The sequence below is a fragment of the Microcaecilia unicolor genome, chromosome 3 (genome assembly GCF_901765095.1).
Source record: "Microcaecilia unicolor chromosome 3, aMicUni1.1, whole genome shotgun sequence".
Taxonomy (NCBI): Eukaryota; Metazoa; Chordata; class Amphibia; order Gymnophiona; family Siphonopidae; genus Microcaecilia; species Microcaecilia unicolor.
Genome location: NC_044033.1, coordinates 259,269,164 through 259,286,642, shown reverse-complemented (window position 1 = coordinate 259,286,642; position 17,479 = coordinate 259,269,164). Strand labels below are relative to the sequence as shown.

General features: G+C 49.9%; 1 protein-coding gene across 1 annotated transcript in view; it reads right to left on the bottom strand.

The window, feature by feature from the left end:
• RAB32 (RAB32, member RAS oncogene family) overlaps positions 1–17,479 on the bottom strand; it is a 189,847-nt gene that overhangs the window by 136,575 nt on the left and 35,793 nt on the right. The window lies entirely within an intron of this gene.

The window sequence follows — 17,479 nt, the reverse complement described above, 5'->3', positions numbered from 1 at the left end:
TACCGGGCCCGTGCAGCGCCTCTCTCCTCTGTCCGAAGGCGCTGCACGGGCAAGAAGAAAGCCTGATGCCTGCCTTTGCCCAGCTTCGATGGCGCGTCTTTCTCCTGCTGGGCCCGCCCCTTTCTGACGTCGGTAACCTACGTAGGTTACTGACGTCAGACAGGGGCGGGCGCAGCAGGAGAAAGACGCGCCATCGCGAAGGCAGGCATCAGCTGATTCAGCTTTCTTCTTGCCCGTGCAGCGCCTTCGGACAGAGGAGAGAGGCGCTGCACGGGCCCGGTAAGAGGAAGGGGGGCCCGATGGAGGAGGGGAATGGCGGCGACGACCCCAAAAGGGGGCGGGGCACGGACGGAGGATGTCGGGAGGCAGAGCTGAGGTGAGAGTAGTGAGGAAGGGAGGGGGGCAGGGGCTGCTTGAATTTTGCTTTTTCGGGGTGGGGGGAGCGGTGGAAAGTGGGGAGCAGCGGGGGGGGGGGGGGGCAAGGCCGTCCGTACAGGACGCTCCTGATGAGCGCCCTTGCCCCCTCCCGATCCTTTTTTTATTTTTATTTTTTTATGTGTTTTCTGAGGTCCTTTGGACCAATCACAGCGCTTTTAGCTCTGCTAATGCGCTGGGATTGGCTCAAAGTTTGTTTATTTTTTCACTTAACACTTTTTCCTGGCACAGAGCTGTCCTAACGAGAGGTCCAGACCTCTCGTTAGTTTTCCTGCCTTTTTCCTGCGTAAAGGCAATCGGAAAAGGTTAGTGCATGTCGTTTCAATGGGGTTTTCACACTAATTGCTCATCTCCATTCCGTTTTCGTTAGCTGCTACTGTCGTCGGAAAATAGGCTTAAGTGCATGGAAAGGATAGAAAATTCTTCCCTGAGGGCTCATTTAACGATGAAAAACGTTTAGTGCATCTACCTCAAAAAGGTCAGGAGAGTGAAAGATGATTACTAATACAGCATCCAATTAGGGACAACAAGGGGCGTGAGGGGGGAAGGAGAGACGATGACGAAGTTGGCTGGTGTAGATGAGACTGAAATGTTAACTTGTGGGTCCACGGGATCCGTCCTTTACCTTGTTCCGAATTTTATTGCGAATGAACTTTGAAGGAGGCCGGTGTGTTAAGGGAGTTCTCTGGGGTGTGACTACCTAGCTCAGGGCAATAATGAAGTTATTATAGTCTAATTTTATATTAAGGAGTTTTAAAAGAGGCAAGCGAAGCGAATGCAGAGCAGCCGGACATAACATGGCGGCTGCCGCATGCTCGCTCCCTGGTCCGAATTGTCCCCTGATTCCGGCTTCCCCGCCATCCCAGGTGACGTAGCGGGTGACCCGCTGCGTCATTGGCGGAGGAGCCGGAAGGGGGCGGGGTCACAGCGGGTGGGCTGCAGACACAGGAGAAAAGGCTGCTGAGCGGGTCTGAGCGGTCTTTTTGAAGCGGGCGGTACTCGAGTTTGGTGCACGGGCGCACAGCTTCTTTTTTCTTTGTCTCCCCACGTGCGGTCAGGACCTTGCAGTTTGCAGTGAAAGCACCGGGAGTGAGACCAGCAGATGGATGGATCGCAGCAGCTCAGCAAGTAGAGAATTTTACTTTCGTTTTCAGCTGAGCCCCAGGGCAGGTTGGCAGGAAAAAAGTTTTCTTTTTCCCTGCTGCTCAGCAAGCAAAGAACTTTACTTTTGTTTTAACCGAGTCCCGTGGCAGGCCAGCAAGTAAGAGCTTTGTTTTTCTTTTGAGTGTCCATCTCCCTGCGCCCGTGCTAGACCTTAGACTCCCGTTTTTTTCTTTTTTTTTTCTTTTGTTTGTTTGTTTTGTTTTGTTCAAGTGGGCAGTTGGCAGGCTTTGCACATTGCTGTGGGACTTGCTTTAGAGGAGCTCACATCGGTAGAGCATCAGACTTTATTTGCACCATGCCTCGACGTGTGCAAGCTACTCAGCCACCCCCAAGTCAGGCAGAGGAGGGACTACCGGAGACAGCAGCCACATCTCCTCGCATATCAACGCGACGCAGGAGGCGCCCAGAAAGATACATTGATTCGGCTGACCTGCCCCTGCCACGTGCATCCGCGCCTGCAGCTACAGAGGCCCGCGGTCGATCGCCCGCTGTACCACCACAACCTGCGGAGCAGTCCCCGCCAGAACTACCAGACCTGCATGGCATGGACAACACGGCTTCGGCCTTGACATCTCCAAGCAGACGGGCGGGAGACACACGGCGCAGAAGATGGTCCGTCTCCAGCAGCAGTTCAGATGGGTCATGGCGAACCAAACAGCATCCCCGAGTTCAGACCCCCCCACCTGCTTCAGGTCATGAGATCCAGCAGATCCAGGAGCGCAACAGGGAGTCACAGGCCAGCAGAACGGCCCAGGAGCCAACGATCCCGCTCCCGTCGTAGACGGAGTAGATCACCGTCATACTGCAGCCTCCGACACCACTGTGGATACCACCCAGCGCACAACAGGCACGAGCTTCAAGCCTGGCACAGGAACGACCATTGCAGATCACCTCCTGCTTGCTTTGCCCCCTGCGGGCATACACCTCATCGTGGACTCCCAACGACAGCTACCCAGTCTGAGGGAGTCAAGCAGGTACATGGACCGACAGCTTCACCCCACTGCAGACCCATGACTGACGATGCTCATGTGGTACGATACGGCCCCCGGCGCACACCAAGCCGCGAGGCGACACAGGAAGTAGCGAAGGCATCAAGCAGCCACCAAGAGGCCCCCGGAGCAAATCCCAGGGGTCACACCTTATCTGACCAAGACAACAACCTCTACTCAGCAGCACGGAAGCACCGTGAGGTCAAACGGAGGAAGAAAGGTAAGAAGCGTAGGCGATCTGGGCGCTCCAGTTCCACATCGTCTTCTGACTCCTCCTCCTCTTCTTCCTCGTCTTCTTCTTCATCTTCTTCCTATGTCTCCCCTACCGGAGCCGCCAACGCACTACACACGGCCCCCTCCGCCTGCCTTCACCCACGGTGTCCCCACAGAGCGGCTATGGCAGAGGGTCCCCAAGTCCCTCCGAAAAAAGGTCATGCGCCGGAGGTATTTGACATTTTCAAGCTGGCGGAGGGCAGACGCAGGCGACATGCGAAGAAACGAGCAAAAAAGGGAGACCTGTTACCAGACCACACCAGAGAGCTCCCACGGAACCTTGCGTGCTGGGTAATATCCTATGCGCGCATGATGAGCATCGTGTACAGGAAGCAGCGTGACCAAATGGATCCCATGCTCTGTTACCTAGAAACAGTTTTAACCATCTACCGTGAACACGAGGGTTACGCCTGGTTAGCGTATGACGAGCACTTTAGGGACAAGATGGAGGCAAACCCTAGGATGGCTTGGGATACAGACGACGGCGGCCTGTGGCTGCAAAATGTCCTCACGCGACCACACAATGCACATAGGCGTGCCCCCCAGCACAAAGCACTCGGGGCAGGGAACAGGCACGGGAGGCCTACCACGCTCTCTCGAGAGGTCTGTTGGAAGTACAACAAAGGCACCTGCAACATCCACGACTGCAAATTCAAGCACCTGTGTGTCACATGCGGAGCTCCGCACCCCCTTGCCGTTTGCCCAAGAAAACTGGCGCAAAGGCAAGGAGGCCAGCACAAACCTTGAGCTATTCACCAGGGCCCCCACCCCCATCAGGCTGAATGACATGATGCCCTGGTTGGAGAGGTACCCCAATCGGCAGGCCGCAGCATTACTTTTGCGTGGCTTCCGTGACGGGTTCCCTATACCGTTCCGGGGCGACATACCATTCTGCCCCTCGGCACCACCAGAGCGTCCCAGGCCCCGCCTTGCTCACATCATTTCAGACAAGTTAGCGGGCGAGCGATCTGCAGGCCGGGTGGCGGGCCCATTTTGGCACCCCCCTTTCCCAAGAATGTTTGTCTCTCCCCTCACGGCCGTCCCCAAGAAGGAGCAGGGCAAATATCGCCTCATCCACAACCTGTCACACCCTCCCGGGCAATCAGTGAACGACTCCATACCTGAGGGAGTGACATCTGTCCAGTACATGTCTTTCGATGCGGCGTTGGACTTAGTGCGGGAGGCGGGCCCGAAGGCGCTCATGGCAAAGGTCGATATCGAATCTGCTTTCCGCCTCCTGCCGGTCCACCCGGATTGTTTCCCGCTGTTAGGATTCGCGCATGAGAACCAGTTTTACTTCGACAGATGCATGCCCATGGGATGCGCAGTGTCCTGCAATCTCTTCGAAGCCTTCAGCACCTTCCTGCATTGGGTGGTGTCCCAACGGGCGACCGTGAGCACAATCGTCCATTACCTGGATGACTTCTTCTTCGTCGGGCCCCACGACTCCAGCACCTGCGGAGACCTCATGGAGGTCTTCTACAGCGTTGCCCGAGAATTCGGAGTGCCCATAGCTGATAGCAAAACCACAGGGCCATGCACGGTCATCACCTTCTTGGGAATAGAGATTGATTCGGTAACTCGTACTACCAGACTCCCAAAGGACAAGCTGCAGGGGTTAGCACAAAAAATCCTTGCTACCCTACATTCAACCAAGATCACCCTCTACCAGATGCAATCCCTCATTGGCTCCCTCAACTTTGCCTGTAGGGTTCTCCCAATGGGCAGGGTATTTGTCCGCAGACTTGCGGCAGCCACTGCAGGCATTTCACGCAAGCACCATCATCTGCGCATAACCCTTCCCATGAAGCAGGACCTCATCGTCTGGATGCGCTTTCTACAAGACTTCAACGGGAGAGCCCTAATCCAATCAGCCCCAACTTCCAGCATAGACCTTAACCTCTATACAGATGCCGCCGGGACTGTGGGGTGCGGGGCTTACTTCAACGGAGACTGGTTCGCTGCCCCTTGGCCGTTGCAGTGGACACACAGTGGCCTCACCAAGAACATCACCTTCCTTGAGCTATTCCCCATTGTTGCAGCGGTCAACGTCTGGGGCCCTGCCCTGGCTAATAAATGTGTTATCCTTTGGTCAGACAATGCAGCAGTAGTGGAAATCATAAACAAGCAAACGGCGCGTTGCCCCCACACTGCAGCGCTCCTCCGCCAATTCGTGCTACGTTGCTTGCAGCTTAACCTGACGGCGCGAGCAAAGCACGTACCTGGTGTTGATAACAGAATAGCTGATGCTCTTTCACGCTTTCACTTTTCTCTCTTCCAACAGTTGGCACCAGCAGCAAGCAAGCAGCCCACTCCAGTACCAGAGCAACTATGGCAGCTAGCAACAACTCCATGCACCTACTCATCACCAGCTCGTTAGCCAAGACTACTCTGTACGCATACCGGCGAGCTTTCCACCAAGTCTGTGAGCACCTGCAGGGCCAGGGATGGACAGGAGGACCAGTCCCAGATCAACTCATGGCCCGGTACATCACGGAGGCATTCGAAGCGGGTTCCTCCAGGACAGCGGTCGCCTCGAACATCACCGGCTTCGCCTTCTACTCCAAGCTGCGCGGTTGGGGCAACCCTCGGGCCAGCTTCCTGATCCGGACGCTCTTGAAGGGATGGGCTCGGTTTGCTCCGAGGCGTCCAGACACCAGAAGGCCTGTCACGTGCGAACTACTGCATCACCTGTGGTTGGCGCTGGAACGGGTGTGCAAGAATGCATATGAGACTGCGTTATTCAGGGCGGCCTTCTCCCTAGCGTTTTTCGCTGCGCTGCGCCTAAGCGAGTTGACGGTACAATCCAAGGCCACGCCGACTGGGGGCCTGCAGATGGCTGATGTTTCCATTGCACAAGGTGCGGTCTCCCTGCGGGTCGCCAGGTCCAAAACGGACCAGATGGGCAGGGGACACACCATCACGCTCAATGGTGTCCCGGATCTGCCGACCTGCCCACTAGCCAATCTTGTTGCTTACCTATTGGCCAGACCATCAGCAGGCACACCCCTCCTGATGCATCAGGACGCCAGCCCCCTCACAAGATTCCAGTTCACGGCCGTCTTCCGGCAAGCTCTCCTTGAAGCAGGACAGGACCCTGACAATTACGGGACGCACTCGTTCCGGATAGGGGCGGCAACTGCAGCCTTCCAGTACGGTCTCTCTGCACAGACAATCAAGCGGCTGGGCCGCTGGAAGTCAGCAGCATTCCGCATCTATATCAGACCACCTCCTCCCCCACTACATGCACAGCTCAATTAACCATTCTCCTTCCTCTTGCAGGTCTCCATCCGCACCAAGGGGTGGTGTTGATCATCGGGCACTCCTATATCGCCAACGCTTCCAAGCGCATGAATGATGGGAAGCCAGGCCGGCACCTGGGGCTGGATAAGAAAGGGGTTACACTGACATGGATAGGAATTCCCGGCATGCGATGGCAGCAGCTTCTCCCCTCTGTCCTCCGTTTGCTGAATAATGCTCCACCACCGGACACCTTGCTCATTCACCTGGGGGGCAACGACATAGGGCACACCCCATGCCGCCGCTTGATTGCCACAATTAAGCGAGATCTACACGAAATCTCTATGGCGATGTACGGGACCCTCATCCTCTGGTCGGACATCATCCCACGTTGGAGTGGGTGTGCTTCCAGGCTATGGGCCAGAGGTGTCACCAAAGTCAATCGCCAGGTTGGTATGTGGGTGGAACAACTCGGCGGTGCAAAGATATGGCATCATTGGGCTTCACCCCTCATCCCCGGGTACTTCTTACCGGATGGAGTGCATCTCTCAGAGGCTGCCGATTACCTTCTGATCAATGACTTTCAGGAGGCACTAGAGAGGTATTGTTAAAGGGTAAAAGGGGGGACCCGGAGGCCATGTTGTCAGGCCCCCGGGTTGTGGCGGAGGCACCCGAGCCTGGGAATACTGGGAGGTGCATGAACAACGGACAGAAGGAAGATCGGACCTTCTAGCAAGAGACTGGGGCACTCACCGCTGGCAGACTATTCACCTCGCTGGTTTACATGGCAGGTGGAACACTGGTCTGAGCAACGTGCCAAAATCCGATGAAGGAGCGGCCACGCTGGAGGTGGAGACATGGCTGGCCGCAATGCTGAATGGAGACATGGGCCCTCTAGCTGGAGAGCATGGCGGAGGGCCGGAGCATCTACAGCATCATACCTAAGGCTCGGGTGCTTCCTAGAGGTGTTGTTGTTAATGTGTTTGCAATAAAGCTGTAGCCAAATTTTCCCAAAGATAAAACCTATCTCATGCATCGTCTGTGGGGCGACGGGATAATGATGAGGGAGGGGGCGAGAGTGCGTGCGGCCTGCCCATGTTAAAAGAGGCAAGCGAAGCGAATGCAGAGCAGCCGGACATAACATGGCGGCTGCCGCATGCTCGCTCCCTGGTCCGAATTGTCCCCTGATTCCGGCTTCCCCGCCATCCCAGGTGACGTAGCGGGTGACCCGCTGCGTCATTGGCGGAGGAGCCGGAAGGGGGCGGGGTCACAGCGGGTGGGCTGCAGACACAGGAGAAAAGGCTGCTGAGCGGGTCTGAGCGAGTTCTCTGGGGTGTGACTACCTAGCTCAGGGCAATAATGAAGTTATTATAGTCTAATTTTATATTAAGGAGTTTTAATAGAAAAGCGTGGAAGCAATAATGTGGCCTGTGCTTTTCTTTCTAATATGTTCCTAGTGAAAGGCTCCAGATTTGCCTGACGGAGTAGATCCAGTTCTGAGTTTACCCATTTCATGTGTAGACTTTTCAGAGAGGCTGTGTGCACATTGGCGCCTGCAGTTTAACTTTGGAAACTACATATTTGTTTATTAGCCTTTCAGATTTCTCTCTGTTTGTTCTCAGGGATCAGTTCTTACATTTGTTTAGCGGTTTGTTTGGTTTTTTACATCTTTTAGTTTGTTGGGGGTGGGGAGATATTGTTTGCCTTGCCCTGCATATTCCCTGCAGGCTTTCTTCCCTCCTCTATATGACAGAGATGCCAAGTCTCATTTATTTATTTTTTTGTTACATTTGTACCCCGCGCTTTCCCATTCATGGCATACATACAGTGGTGGAAATAAGTATTTGATCCCTTGCTGATTTTGTAAGTTTGCCCACTGACAAAGACATGAGCAGCCCATAATTGAAGGGTAGGTTATTGGTAACAGTGAGAGATAGCACATCACAAATTAAATCCGGAAAATCACATTGTGGAAAGTATATGAATTTATTTGCATTCTGCAGAGGGAAATAAGTATTTGATCCCCCACCAACCAGTAAGAGATCTGGCCCCTACAGACCAGGTAGATGCTCCAAATCAACTCGTTACCTGCATGACAGACAGCTGTCGGCAATGGTCACCTGTATGAAAGACACCTGTCCACAGACTCAGTGAATCAGTCAGACTCTAACCTCTACAAAATGGCCAAGAGCAAGGAGCTGTCTAAGGATGTCAGGGACAAGATCATACACCTGCACAAGGCTGGAATGGGCTACAAAACCATCAGTAAGACGCTGGGTGAGAAGGAGACAACTGTTGGTGCCATAGTAAGAAAATGGAAGAAGTACAAAATGACTGTCAATCGACAAAGATCTGGGGCTCCACGCAAAATCTCACCTCGTGGGGTATCCTTGATCATGAGGAAGGTTAGAAATCAGCCTACAACTACAAGGGGGGAACTTGTCAATGATCTCAAGGCAGCTGGGACCACTGTCACCACGAAAACCATTGGTAACACATTACGACATAACGGATTGCAATCCTGCAGTGCCCGCAAGGTCCCCCTGCTCCGGAAGGCACATGTGACGGCCCGTCTGAAGTTTGCCAGTGAACACCTGGATGATGCCGAGAGTGATTGGGAGAAGGTGCTGTGGTCAGATGAGACAAAAATTGAGCTCTTTGGCATGAACTCAACTCGCCGTGTTTGGAGGAAGAGAAATGCTGCCTATGACCCAAAGAACACCGTCCCCACTGTCAAGCATGGAGGTGGAAATGTTATGTTTTGGGGGTGTTTCTCTGCTAAGGGCACAGGACTACTTCACCGCATCAATGGGAGAATGGATGGGGCCATGTACCGTACAATTCTGAGTGACAACCTCCTTCCCTCCACCAGGGCCTTAAAAATGGGTCGTGGCTGGGTCTTCCAGCACGACAATGACCCAAAACATACAGCCAAGGCAACAAAGGAGTGGCTCAGGAAGAAGCACATTAGGGTCATGGAGTGGCCTAGCCAGTCACCAGACCTTAATCCCATTGAAAACTTATGGAGGGAGCTGAAGCTGCGAGTTGCCAAGCGACAGCCCAGAACTCTTAATGATTTAGAGATGATCTGCAAAGAGGAGTGGACCAAAATTCCTCCTGACATGTGTGCAAACCTCATCATCAACTACAGAAGACGTCTGACTGCTGTGCTTGCCAACAAGGGTTTTGCCACCAAGTATTAGGTCTTGTTTGCCAGAGGGATTAAATACTTATTTCCCTCTGCAGAATGCAAATAAATTCATATACTTTCCACAATGTGATTTTCCGGATTTAATTTGTGATGTGCTATCTCTCACTGTTACCAATAACCTACCCTTCAATTATGGGCTGCTCATGTCTTTGTCAGTGGGCAAACTTACAAAATCAGCAAGGGATCAAATACTTATTTCCACCACTGTATTGTATACAGGTACTTATTTGTACCTGGGGCAATGGAGGGTTATGTGACTTGCCCAGAGTCACAAGGAGCTGCCTGTGCCTGAAGTGGGAATTGAACTCAGTTCCTCAGGACCAAAGTCCACCACGCTCACCACTAGGCCACTCCTCGACTTAGGAGTGTGTCACATTTCGTTGCAAAACTTTCTCAGTCTCACACTCTTTCAGCACTATTTCTCACTCATTAGAGCTTCAGTATCAGTGAACTGATCTTGAACTATGCTTTCATGAGAGGCAAGCCTTAGGGGTCCTTTTACTAAGGTCTGCTGAAAAATGGCCTGCAGTAGTGTAGGCGCGTGTTTTGGGCGCTAACAGAATCATTTTTCAGCACATCTGCAAAAAAAATGCCTTTTTAAAAATTTTTGCCGAAAATGGATGTGCGGCAAAATGAAAATTGCCGCACATCCATTTTGGGTCTGAGTCCTTACCACCAGCCATTGGCATAGCAGTAAAGTCTCACGTGATAACCGGGCGGTAATGACCTACGCGCGTCAAATGCCACTTGGCGCACGTCCAAAAATAAAAATTATTTTTTGGACATGCGTATCGGACGCGCACCAAAAATGAAATTACCACAAGAGCCACGTGGTAGCTGGGCGGTAACTACAATTTGGCAGACGTTGGGCACATGTTAACGCTTACGCAGCTTAGTAAAAGGGCCCCTTAGAGAAGTAAACCAAGTGGTCTGATCTGTAAGAAGAAATCTGAACACACCTTCCTGCCTACTGCTTCCCCTTACCCTGTCCCTTTACTGCATAACTGCATATTCATATTGAGATAGACCAAAAATTAGTCTAACCACCATATTCTACATGACTTGTAACCAATCAATTAAAGTTTTAGAGCATCTGATCAAAACAAGGTTACTATAATCAAATCCGGATAACGAGTGCCTGAACAAACACTCTAAAAGTTTCCATACAGAAATATTTTTAATAACTTTTAATAATAACTTTTAAGTTTTCTGAGGATAAGATAGATTTTCCTAAGAGTCAGAGATATGTGTTGTTGCACTGTTAGGTTATCTAGTTCTAATCTTAAAATTTTTGACTGTAGATTAAATGAAAACTTATTCCCATCAGTTGAAAAACACGGCATATATCTAGTATTTCGATCCTATCCAAAAAAACTTAGGGTGTCTTTTACGAAACCGCACAAGCGATTCCTGCATGGCCAATGCGACGCAGCGGTTTAGTAAAAGGGGCCCTTAATTTTACATTTATTTAATTTCAGATGATGAGTAGAAATCCAAAAATCAATTAATTTCATACACAACTGAATGTGAGACAAGGTTTCTGCCCGAGACAAAGAACAAGGCAAGAGTATGGTTATGTCATCTGTATAAATGAAGTGCATAAATTTAGCTTTGTCTAATGTTATGGCCAGTGATCTCATTAGCAAGTTAAATACACACAGGAAAGATTGGTGAACCTTGCAGAACACCGCTTGATGCTTTTCATTTATCAGACAAAATTCTGTCCTTCCTAACCATGTAACGTTGATTCATTAAGGCTAAGGCCTCATCTTGGATTCTACATAGATAACATACATTAATCAGAATTTGCCAATCTACTACATCAAAAGCACTGGAAAGGCTGAATTGTTAAACCACAGCACATTGTCCCTTACTCAGGGGGCCTTTTACCAAGGCGTGGTAGCGTTTTTAGTGCGCGCTAATCAGGGGCGTAGCCAGACCTCGCCGGGAGCGTGGGCCACAGCCCTAGGTGGGGGGGCACTGTTTAGCCACCCCTCACGCCGCCACTGCCCCCCCAGCCGACGCCATCACCATATTGCACCCCCCTCCTGCCGAACCCCTTTGAACCCCCCTCCCGACGATCCCCTTGAACCCCCCTCCCACCACCAACCCTCTCCCGCCATCGCCGCCCGCCCCGCCGCTTCAGGTACCTTGTTTGCTGGCCCGCCAGCCGAAGAGTGTCTCTAGTTCTTCAGCGCCGGAGTAGCACCTTCATTCAAGGAAGTTCCTGGCGTGATCAGCTGTTTCTGACGCCTTACGTCACGCTGCAAGGGGGTACAGGGAGCAGCTGTGCAGCTGTCGTCTCCGCCGGTTCTCCTGCTCTCTCTGATGTTACTTCCTGTTCTGGGGCAGGGAACCGGTGGAGCTGACAGCCTCGCATCTGCTTCCTGCACCCCCAGGAGGTAAGAGTGATACGCCTGGGTGGTGGGGGGGAGTGGAGGTGATGCGCCAGGAGTGTTGTGACTCACAGGTGGGGAGGTGATTCGCTGGGGGGAGGTGATGCACCACGGGGGTGCAGCGGTGATCCAGGTAGCAGCCGACCTAGGAACACCCCTGAGCACAGCTTTGTAAAAGGGGGCCTTAATTCCTTGCTTTATGGATTTAGCCTGAATCCTCGAGAAATACTTGCTTTTGGAAAACAAATGACTGAAAGGATGTTAGTTAAAGGTCTAAAAAAGCATGAGTAGGATGGAATGATTAAAGAGCAAATGGTTGTTTAACCACTTAAATACTAGTAAGATTAGGGGCCGATCCATGAAACTAATATTTAAAACGAATCAGAGAGTGTGTTTTTTTCACTCGATGTATGACTGAGGCCTGGAATTTGTTGTTAGAACACATGGTCAAGGCATATTGCATAGTTAAATTCCTGATGGAAAAGTCCAGAAACCATTATTAGCCATATAAGACTAGATGCTGTATATGATGCCTGAAAAATCAATGTGGAAAAAAAGTTATGAAAAATCCATGTGGAAAAAATTACACCTAGGCTTATTCTCTAAAGTAATCCTAAATTTTATAGAATAGACTTAAATTTCCATGCAGTATACAGAATAAGCTGAGTGGCTTACCACACGACTAAATTTGGTCATGTCTATTTAGGCCATGTTTTACTTGGTGTAAATCCCGACACCTAAATTAGACTCAGATCGGGTTTATTTTTATAATAATGTGCATAGATTTTAGAAACACCTACGCCCTGCCCCCTTTTCAACTATGCGACTTAGAATTTAGGCGCATCATGTTATAGAATACACTTAGCGAGTGGTGTACATAAATCTCAATGCCAATTAGTACTGATAATTGCTTGTTATCATCCAATTAACTGTGCTGATTAGCTAACCAATTAAGTTCCATGCATACTTTTAGGTGCTCTATATAGAATCAGAGGGATAGTCTTGGGAAAACCACTGCAGCTCTCTGGATTTTAGCAATAGGAAATGGATTTGTTTCTTGTGATCCTGCTGGGCACTCTTATATCATTTCAGATCATAGACTGGCCGCACAATGATCTGGAAAATGTACAGACACTATTACATCATCATAGAAGAACATTAGGAATGCAACCCTGAGAGAATTGTAGTTCATGAAAATGTTGTGATCACCTAGGACATTTGCATGTCAATCAATAATAATCTTTTCTTTTAAACTTTATTACAACAAAGCTTACAAAAATGAGTACAAACAATAACAAAGAACACCATAAACTGCATGATGAAATCACATCAGAAAACTGAAAATATATCCCAATTGTTAAAAAGAAAAAAAAAAGAGGCAGTAATCAACAAAACAAGAGGAGGAACCAGGAACATATAGAGAGAAACCCAAAACAGTTACAAAAGGATGTATATATATACCTTTATTTTTCCAAAAAAAAGCTTGACAAGAAAACCAAAACACTGTGTTGAAGGAGAAATAACACAAGAAAGTCATTGCTAACAGAAAGTGAATATTCTCTACAACATATGGAGAGAGTGTGAGAAAAACTTCAAATACTGCAAGACCGAGATTCAAATACTAGGAGACCAAGAAAATGTGCCAGAAAGATGGGAAAATTATAATAAGTGCCACAGGCCTGATAAAGAGCTCCCAAATGGAGGAGTAGCCTAGTGGTTAGTACAGTGGACTTTGATCCTGGGGAACTGAGTTCAATTCCCACTTCAGCTCCTTGTGACTCTGGGCAAGTCACTTAACCCTCTATTGCCCCTGGTACAAAATAAGTAGCTGAATATATGTAAACCACTTTGAACGTAATTGCAAAAACCTCAGAAAGGTGGCATATCAAGTCCCATTTCCCTTTCCCTTTATACTATATCGGTACCTACTGTATTCTTTGACATTCAAAAGGAGTCTCTGTTTGGCACGATGTAAGTACTGAGCGCTAGCACGAAATTTGAAATACAGAGATCATATCCAACATACCATAGCTTATGAGTGAGGTTCATTCCTGACACACTGTGCCCAAAATTAACACAATCATAATAGTGCCCCTCAGCAAACATTCTGTTAGGAGGGTTCTCTATAAAGCAGTATTCATTTGCAGCTACCAAGGATTTTTCTCTTTTTTTTGTATCTTTATTTTTATTGAGAGATTTTTAAAGTTACACAGCATCAACCAAACATACAGCAGCATTTGAATCCTCATTAACTCGAAATAACTAATACAGAAACAAACTATAACCTAACACAGAGACAACAGTTAACCCGCAAGTGTAGTACAAGCAACTCTTGTACTACACTTGCAAGTAAGAGGAGGGAGAAAAGGGGAAGGCAAGCAGCTTTCTCCTAATTTTTATGTCCTCTTCCAGCTTGCCTTGCCCAGTCATCACAGTGACAGCCCTCAGCTGTGGACCATGTCTCATTGGAATTCTGTAATCATAGATTCTAAATCCTCTTATTAGGTGTTGTCATCTATCTAATATAATAAAACGCACCCTCAACGTTCTGAGGACAACGTTCTGTGAAGCCTGAAGCCTTGAAGCCATCTGACGTCACTCCCAGGCTGAGGCTGAAGGGTTCGTGGATTCGTGGTGTGAAGCCTTCAAGCCAGCCAGCCGTCTCTGCCCCGCCCTCGCGACAAAACAAACAAATCCGGAAGCGAAACGTCAGGGAAGGAGGCGGCGCTCCCGACGTCTAGCCTTCCCTTCACTACGCCTTTCAAGGCGGAACACAGCGAAGGGAAAGCTAGACGTCGGGAGCGCCGCCTCCTTCCCTGACGCTTCGCTACACGAACCGCCACGGAGGTAAAGTTAAAAAGAATAAAAAAAAAAAAAAAGGGATGCATGAATGCTAAGGGGGGGGGGGGCATGGATGCGAGGCATGGATGCGAAGGGGGGGGGGAGAAGAGGGCGGGCCAGGCTGGGACATGGGAGAGAGAGTAGCATGGATGCGAGGGGGGGGGGGGGGGGTCATGGAAGGGCGAGAGGGGACTTGCTGGAAAAGGATGAATGGAGGCGGCAGGGGACAGAGGAGCATGGATGGGTATGGATTAGGAGGGCAGGGCACAGGGAGAGAGGGGAATTACTGGAAATGGATGAATGGAGGGGGCAGGGGACAGAGGAGCATGGATGGGCATGGATTGGGAGGGCAGGACTCAGGGAGAGAGGGAAATTGCTGGATAGGGAAAAATGGAGGGGCCAGGTGACAGATGAGCATGGATGGGCATGGATTGGAAGGGCAGGACTCAGGGAGAGGGGAATTGCTGGATAGGGATGAATGGAGGGGACAGATGGGCATGGATGGATATGGATTGCAGAGCAGGCCTCAGGCAGAGAGGGGAAATGCTGGATAGGGAAAAATGGAGGGTCCAGGTGACAGAGGAGCATGGATGGGCATGGATTGGAAGAGCAGGACTCAGGGAGAGGGGAATTGCTGGATAGGGATGAATGGAGGGGACAGATGGGCATGGATGGATACGGATTGCAGAGCAGGCCTCAGGCAGAGAGGGGAAATGCTGGATAGGGAAAAATGGAGGGGCCAGGTGACAGATGAGCATGGATGGGCATGGATTGGAAGGGCAGGACTCAGGGAGAGGGGAATTGCTGGATAGGGATGAATGGAGGGGACAGATGGGCATGGATGGATATGGATTGCAGAGCAGGCCTCAGGCAGAGAGGGGAAATGCTGGATAGGGAAAAATGGAGGGGCCAGGTCTGGGCATGGATTGGAAGGGCAGGACTCAGGGAGAGGGGAATTGCTGGATAGGGATGAATGGAGGGGACAGATGGGCATGGATGGATATGGATTGCAGAGCAGGCCTCAGGCAGAGAGGGGAAATGCTGGATAGGGAAAAATGGAGGGGCCAGGTGACAGATGAGCATGGATTGGAAGGGCAGGACTCAGGGAGAGGGGAATTGCTGGATAGGGATGAATGGAGGGGACAGATGGGCATGGATGGATATGGATTGCAGAGCAGGCCTCAGGCAGAGAGGGGAAATGCTGGATAGGGAAAAATGGAGGGGCCAGGTGACAGAGGAGCATGGATGGGCATGGATTGGAAGGGCAGGACTCAGGGAGAGGGGAATTGCTGCATAGGGATGAATGGAGGGGACAGATGGGCATGGATGGATATGGATTGCAGAGCAGGCCTCAGGCAGAGAGGGGAAATGCTGGATAGGGATGAATGGAGGGGGCAGGTGACAGACAAACATGGATGGCCATGGATTGGGAGGGCAGGGCTCAGGGACAGAGGGGAATTGCTGGAAAAGGATGAATGGAGGGGGCAGGGGACAGATGGCCATGGATTGGGAGGGCACGGCTCACACTCTCTCTCTCATATACAATGTCTTTCTGACTCTCACTCTCACACACTCTGTCTTACACAGTATCACATTCTCTCTCTATGTGCCACACAGTCACTCACACACTCGCTTGGTGTCATACACTCACTCTCACAGAGAATCTGTGTCTCACACACACTCTCTCTCTTGCCCACACACACACACTCTCTCTCACACTGTGTCTCACATACACACTTGCACACACTCTCATTCTCACACACTCTCTCTCACAGACTCACTCTCTCTCTCACACACTCACACTTTCACTCTGACTCTCAAACAGTCACTCTCACATACACTCTCCCAAACATACACACTCCAAGGAAAACCTTGCTAGCGCCCGTTTCATTTGTGTCAGAAACGGGCCTTTTTTACTAGTCATTTTATAATGACTAGGGATATTGCCTCTGGGGATATGAATAGAGGAACAGGAATCCTGACCCCAAAATCAAACCAGGTTCTCAACATAGCAATGCAGTGCACTGCCACTGGGCTATTGGCCCGGCCCTCTTTAACTAATTTTATTTTGTCATGAACGATCATGCTTCATGCCATTTCCTGGTCTTTACAATAAAACTTAAGCCCCATATAAAGCTAATGGATATTCTATATATTTTTAGAAATATATCCCAGCAATATTTGCATCTATTGCAATAATACAATGAAACTGGTCCTTTCACAAAGGCGTGCTGAAAAATGGCTTGAGTAGTGTAGGCGCAGGTTTTGGGTGCGTACCAATCCATTTTTTCAGTAAGCCCGTGAAAAGGGCCTCTTTTTTTGGCTGAAAATGGACATGCAGCAAAATCAAAATTACCGCGCGTCCATTTTGGGTCTGAGACCTTACCGCCAGCCATTGACCTAGCGGTAAAGAATCCGGGCGGTAATGACCTACGTGTGTCAAATGCCACTTGGCGCGCGTGTGTTACGCACATCCGAAAATAAAAAATATTTTTCAGATGTGCGCCAAAAATAAAATTACCACAAGGGCCACTCCGTTTTGGCGCACGTTGGCTGTGCATAGATGCTTACACCGTTCGTTACCGCGTGCAAAAAATTAACTGTGTAGGTGCCCATAGAAATATGGTAGGTGCCTACATAGTTAGCGTGCAATAACGAACACTAGTGCATCTTTGTAAACAGGGCCCTAAGAGTTAAAATGGTACAAGTTAGATCCTTGAGGCTGGGGGAGGGTGGAAGTCCCTAACATTTTGCAGTATAACACCTACGTAACGTCTTGTATCCGTTTTAAATGTGTTCCACTTTGATTTCAAAGCATTTAAAAATCTGGTAGAAATCTACACCAGAATATTGTTGCATAACCATTAAAGGAGTACTGCATTTGTGGTCTAGCTTTTATCTTAGTTTTAAGTGACTCAGTTTCCTTGCTA